This window comes from Stigmatopora nigra, chromosome 14 (assembly GCF_051989575.1).
Source record: "Stigmatopora nigra isolate UIUO_SnigA chromosome 14, RoL_Snig_1.1, whole genome shotgun sequence".
Lineage (NCBI taxonomy): Eukaryota > Metazoa > Chordata > Actinopteri > Syngnathiformes > Syngnathidae > Stigmatopora > Stigmatopora nigra.
The window spans coordinates 9,220,916-9,238,012 of NC_135521.1; the positions used below are offsets into that span (position 1 = coordinate 9,220,916).

Sequence of the window (17,097 nt, forward strand, 5' to 3'; positions counted from 1 at the left end):
GGTAATTTATAGGGAAATATTGATCGGAGGGCCGCCCCAGTGGACGAGTGGTATGGAGTTTGTTTGGATTTTCTCAGAGTACTCCAATTTCCTCCCATAAAACATGCAGGGAGGGCTAGTTGTCGGTCTTTTTGGGCCTTGTGATTGGCTGGCCACCAATTCAGGTTGACATTGGTGTTAAAGTTTGGGTGGATAATATTTTTTTATTGTGATTTGCACTACCTAGTGGCCAGTGTACCTTTTGAATGAAAGGAAGTAGAGTCATAGTAGTAGCAGTTGTTGTTGTTTTTCTTGTACTTTTATACTATATTGTTACTGCCGATCAGGAATGCCCATACATCCAAGGCCGCATGTCATATCTAGAAAAGTGTATAGTGCTGTACACACTAACATAACTACTGTCCTCCGTCCGGTTAAGTCACCATTAGTTCACTTGAGTTTGACATTCAACGTTTCAGAGTTTGACATTCACTTGTGTTTTTGATGTAGAGCATTAGGAGCATGCAAGCATAATCCATCTACATTTGCTTGTTGTGACGGTTTAAGGATGAGAGATGAGAGGTTAATTTGTTGGCCGCGGGGAAAGTGTCTGTCGTCCTTGACGATAAACCACTCAAGGAGGGAAAAAGAATGAATGCAAATATCAACAGAACAAATACTGATGATAATAAATGTATCTTTCTTGGACAGGGATTGTCGGCAGAAGGTACATATCTTTACTGTCATTTATATACATGTAAATTACTTCGAAAACAATGGTCATTTTGCACCTTTTCAGAACTGCCAAATGTCAAAAATCATATTTTGTAGTGGGTAAAGATTTTGTGACCTTTTTTCCCATTGGCATATACCAGCGACGTTTACAAAAAAATAACACTTAGTATTATCTAATTTTTATAATGCTTTTCAAATAGTTTGCTTTTTTTCAATAGGTAAATTTTCCAAAGAGATAAAAATCACAAAGAGCAAATCAACTGTTGCTCATGTTTTTGTTTCTGTAAAGCTATTTTACCAGCCACCAGCTGCTTAATCCCTTCCCACGTAGGCCTTTTTTTTAATAATTGCTTAAAAATTACCAAAAACGCACCCTCCCACCAAACTTGATTTCCAGGCGAAACATAGTCAGACAAATTAAAGATGATTTACAGTGTGATGCACATGGGCATAATTATTAAAATCTCATTTAAGAACTAGTAACAAATAAAATAAGTGTTTTTACATGAATTAAATTAGATTTTTTTTAAAAGATGGCCAAAAAAAAACAACAAAGCAAAGGCACATTAAATTGGTACAATTGTAACACAGTCATGAAGTGTAATTATGAAAGGATGAGTCACTCAGCCACATGTTGCAAGACTAATGAGGAAGGGGGCAGACAGTAGATAAAAAAAGAGGAACATTTTGCAGAGTAACTTGTCTAAACCGGTATGTTGGTAAATTAGGCTCGAAATGTCTGCTATTTATCACAGGGATACCAGTGGTCAAATGGAATCTAATGACGTGCCAAGTTTTTTGAGTAATTTATAATAGGGGAACTTTGGGAGTTAAATTTAAACAGTACATTTTGTATGTATCCTGATTTTCTCGTGATTGAAGCAAGTCCTATCTCACCCATTTTCCATGCGATTTACAAAGATGATGGAAATGGATACATGGCTGACAAAACAGCAATGGATACAATTAGAAAAACAGGAAGGAAAGCCTCTAATTGCATTTTACCGCAGCACACCATATTCCTCCTGCCTTTATTGCAGTAATGTTCACATGATAGCCCAAGACGTATCATAGCTGTTGCTTTGGAGTCCTGCTGGGACAAAAAAAATCCCTTGTAGGGAAGATTATCTTTCATTGGAGAATTGAATATTAAGCTTGCTTGCGTCTTTTCTTTTCTGTTGATCCTCCACTTTCTCTCTACACTCACATTTGTGATTCCCACGATGACCCACATAACATAATAATATCGGAACTCATGTCAGTTGCTGTAGTATTATAATGAAGTTCAATCAGGCTGAGATATATTAATGAGCATCAAAATGGTATACAGACATGAAAGTGGTTGAAAACTAAAGAACTCGAATGTAGATATCAGAAAGGACCCTATTTGTATTGCTTATAGTGCAAAACATATCCTTTGGCCTTAGTAAATTTAAAGCACCTTACTATGCTTACCTGTATAAAGTAGGCGCCCGCCAGCAATGCATGTTTAAATTATAATATAAATAGTTCTTAAACTTTGACTTTTTCCAAATCCATTGGAAATGCAGAGACCTTAGTGTGTTTATGTTAAGAGGTGCTTAGTAATGAAGGCTTAAAAATAATCCCCCTACAGCTTCTCTCTTCTCCTGTAGCTGATAATGTACACAGGCAAAGATATCAGCAAAACAAAATGATTTTATTCAATGTTATTTTAATATTTACCCCCCCCCCCCTCCACAAACACACACACACACACATACACACACACACACACACACTTAATACCAGAAGCCTAAATGGTGCCACAAAATAGCACATCAATCAATAGGACTATTTGTTTGATGTCTATTGTTTAGCATTTAATAGTCCAAGGAGACCATTCTCCCGGTTGGGTGATTAATTGGAAAAGAGCATCTACTTGAATTGAATATCAATTGTGATAAGAGTTGACGTGGAAATAAAAAGGTTTGTTTTAGTCGCTCTCTGAAAGTCTCACAGCGGTGATGTTGATTCATTGTTTGATAACTCTTTGTTCAGAGTTCCTTCATACCCCAAACTCCAGGCATTACTCAGATCAAGACTGTGTTTACTTTGAAGAGATAAATATACTTTATACTTGTCCATCCTTTAAATCTTCTCAGAAACGAGTCTTTTGGGCACATATGTAAACTGCTCATTTTGCCTGGCACACATGTTTATTGTGAAATTAATGGCCTCAGGCAAACAACAACACTTCAAAAGCAAATGAACACCAAAAAGATAAAAAAATCAAGAAGCACCTGCCAGAAAAACACAGCTTTTTCTTCCCTTATTATTAATTGACGGTGGATGTTTTTAAAAAATGACAATTTACTTAAATATGGATTTTTTTAAAAATTCTAACAGAAACAGAACCCATTTTTCTGCATCACAGCCTGTTTGAGCAAGGTAGCATGAAATTGTGCACCAGTTATTGTATTTTTGCTGGGATGATATTTAGAAAAAATGATTCTAGACTAGCAGCCAGCGACGGTTATGGCAGCAATGGTATGACACACACAAATGACATTAGGACAATCAGATGCTGTAGATGACATGCATGGCTTGCTTTCCCATTTTTTTAAAGACATGAGTACCCTTAAGCTACATGTAACAGGAGGAACATGCAGAAGAGATAGAAATAATAATTGCCTTCAATGTGAAGTGTGGCATTGGTCCAAAGTTTATTTTAGAACCTATCAAGACCTACACTATTTGTTTGTATTTTAACATATTATCACTCAACAGTTTTGTCCTCCTAGAATTATTCTGCCAAGTTCTCACCTTGATAAGAATATGTTGAGTAAAAGTAACTGAAATATTGTATATCATTAAGATAAGTAGACTACACAACAAAATATGGCATCTTATTTTTTTTAATGATAGCTGATCTTATAGTGCAGAGGAATTAAAAAAAAAAACTCTCATACAAGTCATAGAAATTACACACATTAGCAAAGACTGGTGAAACTCTCCATTACCACAAAGATAATCATCGAGTACACTTCATGAGCTGATTCGCTTTTGTCTCCACATCTCGCATTGCTCTTTATTGTTAGCTTCTTCAGCCAGCCCTCCAATTGCAAAGACCCCATCAGATACCAAGTAAAAAATGGCTGTTTAAAAATACTACTCATTAAGTTGTAAAAACAAGAAGCAGCCATCAGGCTTCGACGTTAACTCTCGAATAAAAGTGCCATTCCCCTTAACAGAGACGACACCAGTGTGTGTGCTGCTGAGGTAAGACGCAGCAATCAAGCTCTCATATTCTCCTTCACTGAATGTCATGGTTAAAAAACGGAAAACTATCCATAGTAGGTTCGCATAAGGGAGCTAAAAGATAAAATGGATAAGCAGTGCTTCTGGCTTGCATCACAAACTGACATGCACTCTCATTCTTGGCTGTTACTTTGTCTTAAGAAATGACAAGGTGACACCTGGTTATACATCTCCTGAGAGACTTCAATATTAACATGGAAGGGTTTGATTGTGATGCTTGAGCAGGGGATCGATAAGCAACTGCAATGTTACAAACACTTCATTAGTCGGTTGTGTTGAAGGAGCCGAGAGAGGAAAAAATATAGCTCTTAATTTCCCAGTCGATCTAGAGCAAGGGATGGGCAAACCGGTCCTGAAACTTTAACCAATGATATTTATTCAGAAAACACCTGAATGAAATCCACTGACTGCATTTGTAGGACATCAGAATGGTGAAAATGTGTCCCCTTTATGGGTTAGAATGAAAACCTGCACCCACTGCGGCCCTTTGTGGTATAGTTTCTCCACCCCTGATGAGTCATAACATCTTGTTTGCAACTACAAGACCAAGAATACGAATGAATGCAGTCAAAAAGATGTCCTAAGGGCTACCTTTTTTGCACCAGAAAGAAGCTCAGTCACCTATAGAAGAGGATCACTATGGGGATCAGCTGCTGCCCTCTTTATTGATAGGTTGCGCATATGGTTACGTCCTAGGCATCTCCCTGTTGAGGTGTTCTGGAGTTGTCCTTTTGAAATGGGACCTCAGCCCTACTCTGAAATTTCTCAGATAGTTGTTTGAGCATACACAATTGTGGAAACCTTCTTTACACACTTTGAAAATATCGAATGGGGCAAGGGTCCATTAATGCACACCTGCTGCACCACTCTACTAAAGGTTTATAACTCTGCAAAGACACATTGACATTTCTGTTCCAGTCCAACTGTTTTTATTTGATACATTATATAGGCTAGGGGGCTCCCATAGTGTTTTACTAGCCACATTTTCAGGTGTATTAGAGACCTCTGTCTGCAATTGCCCTTACTCAGCTAAACTCATCTAAACCGCAAGGTTCTTGTCCAACTTGGACCTCGTTTCGGTATAGTTATAGAGAACTATATCTAAACTATGTTGCATCAAATGGTCTTTAAGAAGCCACAGTTTTCAGTCTCATGTTAACAACGAATACAACGAAAATACTGTTTATCATCAAAACATAAGTACTTCACCCCTTTAAAGATAAATTCATGAGGAGACTATCAATAAATGCGGCGTGGGAGATTTATCACCCTATTTTTCTTACATAGTTAAATACATCTCGCTTTTTACATTTTGCCATTCTATCATATTGGTCTAAGAAATAAACCCAAAGTATGCTTCTATACCTCTCCACTATCAGGTCATTTCTATGTGAGCTGCTTGAGGCATGTACAGTATGCTGATATCTAATTCATGCTGGCTGAGTCTCCTTCCTTGTTTACCTGTCACTTCTATCCCATGTGACAGCACAAGGCAAAAAGAAGCAGCAGGATCAAAGAGTGGCAGTTAAACTGGTAGTGGTGAGTCCAAAAGGAGACTGTCTTTGAAGGTACCTCTTTAATTAAACAGCGGCAGTGCACATAAAAGACAAATTGAAACTCAAATTATAATTTCATTCAGATCAATTTGCCAACCATGAGTATATTGAGAAAACAGTCAGTCTGGAGACTCAAAGTTTGGAATATTAGAAGACTTCAAGCTCCTAATACCTAATTTAGTGTAAAACTTAAAATGACACAAAGATGTGTCAGGGATTGACAAAAATGTTCAATGCGGCTCTAAATGCGATGTTCTATCAAAGGTGGGCATTTAAAGTCATTCTGACACAGGCCTCTGGTAGGTGTTCCCAGCAGACCCTCACAAGACGTTTTGGTCTGTCAAGCCTGACTGTTGATGGAAAAGTACCCATCATCTGGGCCAATGCACCCCCAGGTGGACCAGCTAATCGCTTGACCGCTCTCTTCCACCGAATGTCCAACACATACAGCTGCAAATCAGATGACATGACCGTAAAGTCAATCATTAAACTGCAGTTTTGAGTGTCCTATTGTCGTAAAGGTTCACATTAGCTCATTGGCAACACTAATCAGGACAAGTGGTAACACATATGGCTGCATGAATATATTGGTGTCCAATTTAAAAACCCCTACTTGGTAATATTTCTATTTCTAGGATCTAAAACATATGATCATCAGGACTCTTTTTTCTGGTGAAAGTGCTTTTGTGTTTATATACCTAATGCAGCTGCGATTATTCCACGTGCAGGCCACTTTGGGAAAACACAAGTAAGAGAGATAAAAACACAATGTATGAATTCAATTTGGTACACGGCAGAGTTCTCTGCTTTGTATTCACACCAGCCCAAAAGGTATGCACAACGGACTTTTCAGGTTTGGTTTAGACCAAACAGTGCAGGTGTGAATATGCCTTTGTTGAATAAGTAATAAACCCATTCAACTCTTCCATACCACCAAACACAACACTAAGAGTACTTTCTTAAACAGCACACTTGGAGTAGTGTCTACAGTGCTTTCTCCCTGCGGCAGTTGTCATTTTCTCACCCATTGCCCACGCTCAAGTAGCAGATGTACTTGCACCCCAGTGGTTGTATCAAACATGACATATGCAGTGTGGTCAGATACTTTTTTTACCATCTTTGTGCAGTGTGCTCAGACACTTTTTTCCATCTTGATGCATTGTTTTGACATTGTCAGAAGGCAAGGGCTCAGTATTTGTTTGTCTATTTATAGAAAACATTCGAGAGAATATCTATTGTACCAGCAAGTGGGTATTCAACTATCAGTTTTTCCCATTTGCGTCACACTCAAGGACTCTTATATCACGATTTAGAGATCAACAGAATGAATCAGTGAAGCTATTTTTTTATATTTGTTTGTTCTTCTGAACCAAACCATCTGGTGTGAGTGATTATAAAAAATAAGGCCTTTACCCTTTCTAGAGCACTGATTAATTTATTTTCTCTAAAAAGTAATTCTATTGGTTTCCAGAGCCTCAGGTAAATTCTTTGATGAATCATGACCTTTATTGTCCCATCTCTCTCTAACTAAAACTACAATGCATATTGCATTTTTAATAGAAATTCTATTTTCAAGGTATTTTCAACTCCAACAACATCACATGCTAGTTGGCAATGACAAATTGATCGTTTAAAAGAAAAGAATAGTGACATTGAGACAATAAGAAACTGCTCATGGTTATCTCGGTGAATTAGACAACACATCCTTATTGTTTTATCAATAAAGAGAAATCAGATTTTTATCTGTCATGGAGAGTAATAGCAAAACGTGTCTTTAGAACCATGAATTATTCATATAAGTAAAAGTTAGGGTAGGAGGATTAGGGCCACTGAAGGAAAAAAAAGGTGGCAATATCTTGGCCACCTTTTTTTTTCCATCAGTGACCCTAATCCTCTTCTGTAGAAATTCTTCTGTACAAGTCAATTAACATAAGAATGCTCTAAATGCAATTGCTTGATCAGCGCAATGTACGTGCTGTGAATAAAATTGTACTATATTTTGGACATCCACCACGCCAGAATGATAATTTCACCTGATTAACGAACTAAATGGGATCAACATCTGTTAGCAATTAACCTCCACACCTGCATTAATACCCTTGGACCTGCATGCTTGGGTAAATCTGGGCTGAGGTCCAGCCATTTGAAGTTTTGCTACATTAAGCGGTGCCTAATAGGGAGGGAAGAAGGGTTACTGTGATGTCTATGTTCGTCTGATGGTTAGGCACTGGAATGTTCTAACTGTTGGTGGATGTGTAAAATGGGGTGCAAAACTAAACAGTGACGACCTGTATGAGAAACAAATTAATAGATGGAATCCTACCTAGATCTACAACTCCACATTATGATTTTGTTTCTCAGTTCGTGAAGAGATTTGCAGAACTGCTAGAGAAGGACATTTAACATTCAGTCGCCAACACGCATTACGTTAAAGTGATGAAAGACGACACCGTGTACACAAACAGAGGTAAACGAATCGTCCTGCCTCAAGGGAACAACAATGATTATCTGCCCATCTCAACTGCAAGCACGAATTGAGCGATCCTCACTGTATATCCCAATGTCACTTAGTCTGTTAAAAAATACCATAGTAATGTGTAAATATCAACAGTTAGTCACACTACATTTTCACATTTTCGATTAGGTTGCACATTTGTCATTCTTAGACCTTGCTGTGATGGAAATTGAGTAAGTTGTACTAAACAAAAGCAGTTTTAGACTTAATTTAGATGAGCAGACTTCGAGCACACTTCAGATGTTCATATTCTTTTTTTTGCCAAAAGCATAACTGGATGCCATCTCTCTTGTTTTTTTTTTTTTTATCTTGAAGCATACAACAATACATACAGTTCCAGATGAACCAGGGCATCTGGATGCTTTGTTGGGGTCAAAAAAAATAAACTTGTATTTTGGTGGTGCCATTTGGTGTTTTGTAGACCAGATGGCCCGCTTTGTAAAAGTCTCCGACTAGGTTTGGACATTTGGGGGAAACACAAAGAAAGAAAACATTGAAAGCCGTTTTACACCTCTTGAGGCTGACGGCTTTTGCACCGATAAACAAGCTCATTCTTGGACATGAAGGAGAAAGATTCTTACTTGGAGTTGCGCTCTTGGTCTGAGCAAATATAAGCAGACCTCATGGGAAGATGATTTAAAGTTAGCTAGGGGAGATCGTAGATCTGCGCTGTGAATAGAGCACTCGTACACCACTTTTCATTTACTTTTGTCCAAATGTTTCAGTACTGGATGGAAGTCTTAACTTGGTCCGGAAGTCAAATCACTTTGTGAGGCAGGACTCGTATAAATAATCATAGTGGAGACTTTAACAGTGAGCACAGACAAGGCAATCATGAGTAGCAGCAGGAAAACAGCTTTCACTGGTCTGTGTAATGTCTGCAAGTCTGATTCACCTGCACTGAAGCTGTATTCTTTTCACTCTGTTTCCAAAATGCAATGGCGCATTTTCTCGCCAAGTACAGCCATCAATATTTAAGTCGTTGCATTCTTTATGTTTATGATTGTCTTACATGGAGTTACACTCAAGAAAGCACACACTGTGTGAGTTTGCTTTTTAAAGCATGTGCAGCATCTTGTACAAATGTCCACTCTCTTTAGGATTACGTTCATTCGTAGTTTTATTGTCAGGGAATGGAAAGTCAACTAACACCTCTTTTAATGTACTAATGGTTGTTTGGGAAATATGGATTTTCTTTGAGGGAGAGGGGGAAACATATGCTATGATTATGAAATTTGATGTTGTAAAAGAAATTTGCTCTAAAATAAAACATTAAAATTAAAATTCTAAATAGTGTCAACAGTTTTCAAGCTATAATGCAAGGATGATTGTAAGTCAAATTTTAGAATGTTGAATTTAACCACCATTTGAAAGGCATTATGGATATTTTATGCAAAATCAATTTTAACTAAGACTGCGGATTCATAATATACTACATACTGCTCTCTTGAAAATTTCTTGTCCTTCATGAGCCCAAGACATAGAAGCATATCAATTTTGGCCATGAAAAAAAAGGGGAAAATTGTGTTAAATGTGTTTTCAAAACTAATGATAAAATTGGGCAAAGAGCTTGTTTGGTCACAAATAGACTTCAATGTAGATTAACTCATATTCTGTTGACAAAACAAATACAAAAATAAAATACAACTTTTTATCATCTATTCTTTTTTTTCTAAGGCATATTAAAATGAATTAACTCACTGTCATTGTTTGTGGAGGTGGTTTCCTGTAATGAGACTGCCAGGTTGGCATTGCTCTAATGATGTGACAAACAAAAGCCATTCATCAGGCTTGCTTGTCTCTATCAGACTTGAACAGCCAGTGACAATAGCATCTAAATAGTAAAGCATCTGATTCCCCAGTAAGGAACACATTGAGGCTGCTCTCTTGATAATTTGATGTCATTATATTGGTCATGCCAGGTAATCGCAGAATTTAGATATAGAGTTGTAAGATCAATGTCTTAATCATGAACTAATTAAGATGGACAAAAACTGATTTTTTTTAAAGAGGAAAGCTTGATCAGGGTGCATGTAGTTCACTCTTTATTGAAGTGATTTTGAAACAAGAAGAATGTTATAACTGTGTTTCACTTTTAAATACTTCAGAGTGTAATGAAGAACAACATGAGCTCATGGAGTCTTTATAAATTCATCACCAAGCACTTGGCTTGTTTTAAATTAATGTCCTTGGGTATTGCTCGATGTATTCAAAGGTAAATATTCAAGTATTTAATGGTGTTGCAGGAGCATGTTTAATGGTTTAGGAGATCATATTGTACATGTTTACATTTGACATTGCTTTTCACTTTAACAGCACTGCGATATATTTGGCTTCTCCCTGCAATTAGCAGTGCATAAATATTAAGGCAGAATCTCTCCAGGCACTTCATCTAAAATGAATATGAAGGAATGGCTAGTTCAGACAGATCTACCCAAACGTGGAATGCTTATTTGAGGAACATATAATGATGTATACCTTTCTACATGAAAAACAAAAAGTAGCTGAATTCAGCATGACTGAAGGCAAAATATTTGAACATGTCATGTTTTATATTCTGCCCAACAATTCAGGGTGTCTCCCGCCTTCTGCCCAACTCTTGACAGGATAAGCGGTACGGAAATTGAATGAATAATTTATTGTTTGTTTTATGAGGTGTTAGCGTGGAATATAAATGAAAAAAATAGCTGGAGAGTTGATACTATGTTTTTCAACATGTGCAAAGGAAGAAAGTTTGTTTAACTGGAGCTTGATGGATCAAATGTTGTTTGGAGTGAACTTCTATGTCTCCTATTTGAAAATGTATTGATTATATATTGATATATGGTGAGTTTAATATATTAACTCTGACTGCGTGTTCTTTTGGGGTTAAGAGCTGAAATGTTCCATGTTAGAGTATCAGTTTGGAAAGAGACATAGTGACTTTGTAAATCTGGCGTTTCAAAAAAAAATTGCCATTACTACACTCACAAAATGACAGCATGTGGTCGAATTGCTCATAATGACCGATGAAAACAATGATTTCTGCATCAGTAACTTATTATGCAAGTCATGTCTGCTACTGCATCTGTTCTGTTGACATACTGCTCTTTGAAGCTTGCCGAGGAGTGCAGGCTGCACCAAAGGCTATTCTTCCTTTATTGCCCTGCTTATCGCTTTCATTCTTTTTTTTTCCTTTTTAGTTGGAGACTTTCCAAAGAGCATTTTTTTTCTAAACTGGCAGAAGGCAGTCAAGCCAATCCCATGAAGTAACTTCTGTTGTGTTGCACCTACTGGAATCTAAATAGGGTCATGACTAGAGGCTCTCTCCGTGCCGTTGAAGTGGCATTGCACTCAGCAAGAATTGTATGTATTATGTGTATAATTCATGCAGCTGTCTGCTGTCAATAAGGCTGGGAGCGAACACGCAATATGTCATAATAAGAGGTGAAAATATGTCGTTACCACCTTTCATCTCCATTATGGAATAATATATAGGTTAATTATATACACGCTACAGAGTGGGTAGCATGTTGACCTCACCGTTCTGGGATGGTGGGGTCAACCCCAGGTTGGTCCTCATCGTGTGGAGTTTGCATGTTCTCTCTGGTTTCATGTGTTCTTTCCGGTTACTTACTACAGTTTTATGCAGGGTAGGTTGGTTGAACCCTGTAAATTGCCCTGAGTTGTGAGTGTGGGCATCCTTCTCCTCATAGAATCATATATATCCATATGCGCTGGTATGATATTGGATAAGTTGTATAAAAGATTTAAGACAAAATTAATTTGACACCTATTTTTTTTTTAAACGTTATATTACTAAAATAACGATAGTCAAGATGGTTGCAGTTTATCAGGTTACATAATTTACCAGTTTTGTCGAGAAATGCCTTCAGCAGTAACAAAATATTCTGGGAAGTTATTGTCTTAGATTAGATTTGTTGTGTAATTTACTATACAAAAGCAGTGTCATTCACAGGGGTCTGATGTTCAATCTATCATTTATATAATGTACATGTAAAAAGAATTATAGAAATGGGTTGAACAAAGGAACAAAAGTCAGTCCTATCCTACAGACCGCTGTCCAGCCCATAAATGATTCATGACAACACTGAGTTTCAATTTGTAAAGGCAAACCATTTGTGCATCATCTAATATAAATGGAATCTCCCTTACAATATAATACAATGATAAAAAGGCAATCATCATTGCACAAAAAAAAATAATGGGGAAAAAAATGGGAAAACTTAACAAGGCAATAAAAATAGTACACTGAAATGAAAAGAAGCCCTATTAAATGTTTTGAGATCTATGATACAGGTGCCTAAAGCATTAATTCCTAACCAGTGTGTTGTGGTAAATTATCAAATATCACTAATTTGAAGAAAAACATTTGTGTTTTTATTTGAAATATATGTGTTAAATCTAAATTAGGTCCGAAGACAATGGCCGAAAGACACAAGTATACTCTGAAAATCAGAAACTCACATTTGAAATTGCCTTATAATAATAGGTAATTAATTAGTATGATGGATTGATTCACAGAAGGAGAAATTTTTAAACTTAAGCTCATAAAATATTTTATATTTCTATCTGCACTTTAATTGTACTAGCTTTCTAATGAGTATTTAAGTGATTCAAAAGTGCCAAAGTAGTCACATTACCTCCCCAGTTTTATTGCAGAAGAAAAGCTTTTCCGTGCATGGTCACTAAATGAACAGCAGCTGTACTCTAGTCCTGTCACTCCGAGATTAACAACTTCCTTTCTGCTACAAAGAAGGCCATGGCCAGCACGCATCAAAATGCCCACATCCACGCACAACCCCGCACACACTGACGAGATTTCTTCACCCCTGCCCGTTTAAATCAAAACAAGTAAGCAAGCTCACTCAAAAGTAAATGGAAAATTTGATTCGCTCAGATGAACACACATTGCCTTAGGTCAAGAAGATGCCTGGCTGTCACACAGTAAAAATTAAAGAACAAAAGTCAAGCAGAAGTTACATCTTAAAATGCAAGATTACTAGGTATAAGATTTGACTCTGAAGATTCCTCGTCATCAAAATCCCCACCCCACAGCTTGTCACTATTTTAAACACATTTAAATGTTGTGACATACATAACTGCAAACACGCCAATTGTTAAACTTTTGTAAATAACCCAACATGACCTTCCTCCTGTTCCTAAACAGTTCAAGATTACATTAGAACCAGCATCTGTTGTGATTCTATTTTTAACCTTTATAAAATATCCTGACACATCTTATGGCTCTCACAATGAAACTTGCAGTTTGTCCGAGCAGAAGAAGGCATTAGAACACAGTCGAAATGAAAGCTAAAGGACTAAGTCTGATAACCACTAGCGTGACTCAGCTGATTTCTTATTATTATTCTTATGAATGCTCTGCTGAATACATGCATACAAATAATAGTTTGTTTGGTCTGAAAGCCTTTTTTTCCCCAGGCTTTGTACTAAACGCTGCAGGCAGCAGATGTTAACCATTTTCTTCAGCTTTTGCGGAATATAAAATGCTTAATTTATCAGAAATAATTCTATTATGCCATAGTTTTTAACATTTTGTAAGAATGATTGTATTCCGTGTACTATTTGCAATGCACAAAACAAAAATTGCCAGACCACACACACTTGCAAAGATAGGCAAAGTAACAGTGATCCAAACTACTATAGTACATAAGTCTAAAATCGTTTATCATTCAGAGGCTGTGATACCAATCCAGATATCAAAGTGGAACAATTTACAATGTAAATAATTTCACTAATGGTTGAATACTAGGGATCGGAGTACTCCCCAATTTTCCCGAGTGTGCAACTGAAATAGTCTTTGACCAGGGTTTCAACATCCTCTCAGAATCTTTGTAGCTCAGAGGCTCAAGTGGCGGAAATTGAATCAGGCCCTGACAGCCACAAGTAGGATGTTAAACCATCCTCCTCATGGTGAACTCTGCGAAAACAAAAAGAGAGCAATACACCGTAGCAAAAGCTAGCTGTGTTTCTCTGAGAAGAGAACAAAAAAGAGACAAGGAGCAATTAACTTGTTCACATTTAGTGTTGAAAACCAACAATCAAATGTTCCTTGGTTAATTTGTTGGCTAATTTCATTTCAATTACACTTTGTTTAGTAACCAGATTCAAACATGTCGGATAAAGGAATACAATAGATTCCCATTTTGCTGCTTCTGCAGACTGTATTCAAAATGAAATTCAAATTTCAATGTTTACGCCGAGCATACAAAATAATAATTAAAAAAAGGAAGCAGTAGCACATACTGATTATTAATGAGAATGTGAGAATGCTCCTAAATGTCATAGAGGACGAAACACTGACAGCTTTATTCATCACCTCTTTACTTTGATTTATTTTATTTTTGATTGGGGGGAAAGGAAGGAACTAATGGCTAAATCCTCTAGCATTATGTGGCTGTTCAATGTCCTTCCACGGCAAGCTATCTGGGGCCAAAGATGCTCTCCTGCTGATGACATTACAGCGGACATGCAATCACATGGTGTTTGTGTCCTATTTAGGGCAAACTCGTGAGGGGTGAGTGTTGAGAGGGCAACACAACAACAATGAAAAGTTCTTCTCCAAGATCAGGGTGTCAGGACTGATGAACATTTCTACATGTCACTGCACGTCTCAAACTGTGCAAGTGATTACCTAGTAAATTGAAACATTTGGGCCACCGGCCCGAGCCAGCACAACCAATGGCACTCCTCTGAGGAGATTCTGTCAACACTGACAAAACTCTAATGCCCAGAACACATTGCATCTTTTTAGAAGTTACATGTTTTCACTGTGGGGACTTTGATTAAGAAAATATTAGAAAAAAAAGGGTATCTGGTTTGAAATAGAGATTACTTGAGCTAGCTTTTCACAATGACCTTATTTTAAACCAAGTAATTGTGACAGGCAACAGTTGATTTGCATGTGAAGGTGGAAAAACAGCTGGAATAAAAGCAGAAGGGCAGTACTGTGCTTAACAGGACCACATTATCAGAACATAAAGTTCTGTGTGCCAACCCACACAGTTTGAAGTGCAACTGATGACATATTCAGGAGGGTTATTGGCTTTAATTGGAATTACAACCTTTGGATGTCTTTGAAGTCTGAATAAGTGGATCAAACTGTCTTTGCAAAAATCCCTAGTGCCCATTTTTTACCTTACTCAGGTAAGTTTTAGTCATTCTTTTTCATTATCACCAATATAGTATCACGGAAGCAAATGAGTTAAATCATACTACTACCGTTAGGTATTTGAATTATAATCTGTTTTGTTATATGTGAATGAGTCACTGAGACTGCATTTCCGTTTGCCAGCAGTGAAGCACAATGTCAGTCCTTGCATCCAATCAAATTCTAAACATAAATACTTCATTGTATTCTTTTGAAGGGTCATACTAAATGTTTTTGCACAACTCCTGTGAAACAGCCTCATTTTGCATATTCCACCGCATGTGCCACTGCGTGCCTCACATATAATGACTAAAACTTGAGTAAAGGGCATAATCAAAAGGCCATTTTGTGCTCTTTTCAAACAGTCAAACTGACTGTCTCACGGTAAACATTTCCATTTTGCTTTAACAAACAGTATGTGTGAGGTTAGGAAACATTTCACAGCCAAAAATAATGCTTTTGTTTAAATGTTATCCAATTATGCAAAACATAATGTTCTAGTTCAATCACAAACAAATACCCAATACTATATAATATTAAACTAACATAAACCTTTTTTTTTCGTAAATTTTAAGTTTAGCAGGAAAAAAAACTCTGCCTCATTAGTGAACTATCCATTGTTCATTTGGTGGACAAAATTTCCGTACAAAATTTCAAATGAATCAAGCTGTGGTCTTCAATAATTTGCACTCATTGTTGGTGATAACAAGCTAGGATTTCTGTTATTTGATATACAGAGCAGCTCAAGCTTATAAGCACATAACACAAAGTAGGTTGGCATTGCTCAATTGCATTTTTTACTTCAATACAAAGTGTGAAGCTTGACAAAAGCACCTCACTTCATTTTAACCATGAATACATGTCAATGTGCAAATAACTCCAAGTGCAAAGTAATTAAAGGCCAAATGAGGACAACTCAAAGGCTGACAATACCAGTACAAGATGACTAATGGTGCTGTACTTTTTTCTTCAAAATTGTAGGCAAGGCAATGCAGCTTCATCCCCAAAGCAGATTCCATATACAAGGTAACTCATTGAAGTCTACATAATGAAAAACATTATAAAAATGAAGGCCATATCAATAGAGCATCCATCATGAACTAAGAGTAAATTATCTCAACAAAAAGACTAAAACACATGCAAACACATACGTACAATGAGGCAAAGTTTAAAGATGGCATGTGCAAGTACCCAAAAACTTGCTCAAACTTGATTTGGTCAAATATTAACTTTCTTTCTTGCTTTATAATAATTGCAGTTTATGGGCCAGTGAATGTTTCCCAAAGTAGTGATTCCCATTTTATTACTGTTTACAAAAATGTGTGCATTAAAACGAAGGAAATAACTTTTGATGCAGAAGAAAAATGTACTTTCAGACAGTAGAGCTCCTATCCACTTCATACTTGAATAACTTTTACTTTTGGGAGTTTACTTTGGAGAGCTAATTGCAGTATCTGCTTCTGATGGTCAATTTTTTTTACCTAATATTTTCCACAACAAGCAAATATGATGACATAACTCCCTACTTAATTTGGACACATTTTTTGTTGTTATATGTGCACTCCATGTTGAGGCTTTAAATCTCATTATATTTGTGTAAAGACAATAAAATAAATCAATTCAATTTCTCTCCTTAGGTCACAAAAATCTCATCATACAACTCAAAAACACCAATATTTCTTTTTATCAGTGACATGATTGAAAACAGATTTATCAAAAGACATTTTTGAAAAGTCTTCATCTCTAGTGCCCGGAAGAGTCACGCAATTTGTAAACATCGAAGGTTTTGCAAAAGAAAAAACACAACTGCCGACAGACACAACATGATCGAAAAAGGACCAGCATGGAAATTGGTGACCGAC

At 36.8% G+C, this 17,097-nt stretch overlaps 1 long non-coding RNA gene across 2 annotated transcripts in view; it reads left to right on the forward strand.

Moving 5' to 3' along the window:
• Positions 1 to 17,097, forward strand: part of LOC144207813 (uncharacterized) — a 56,967-nt gene that overhangs the window by 23,108 nt on the left and 16,762 nt on the right. Inside the window, exon 4 of one of the 2 annotated variants that reach the window (XR_013328797.1) lies at positions 16,217 to 16,261. The exons of the other annotated variant lie outside the window; for it this stretch is intronic. This is a non-coding gene — a long non-coding RNA (uncharacterized LOC144207813). The remainder of the gene's footprint in view (positions 1 to 16,216; positions 16,262 to 17,097) is intronic. 2 annotated transcript variants of the gene reach the window in all.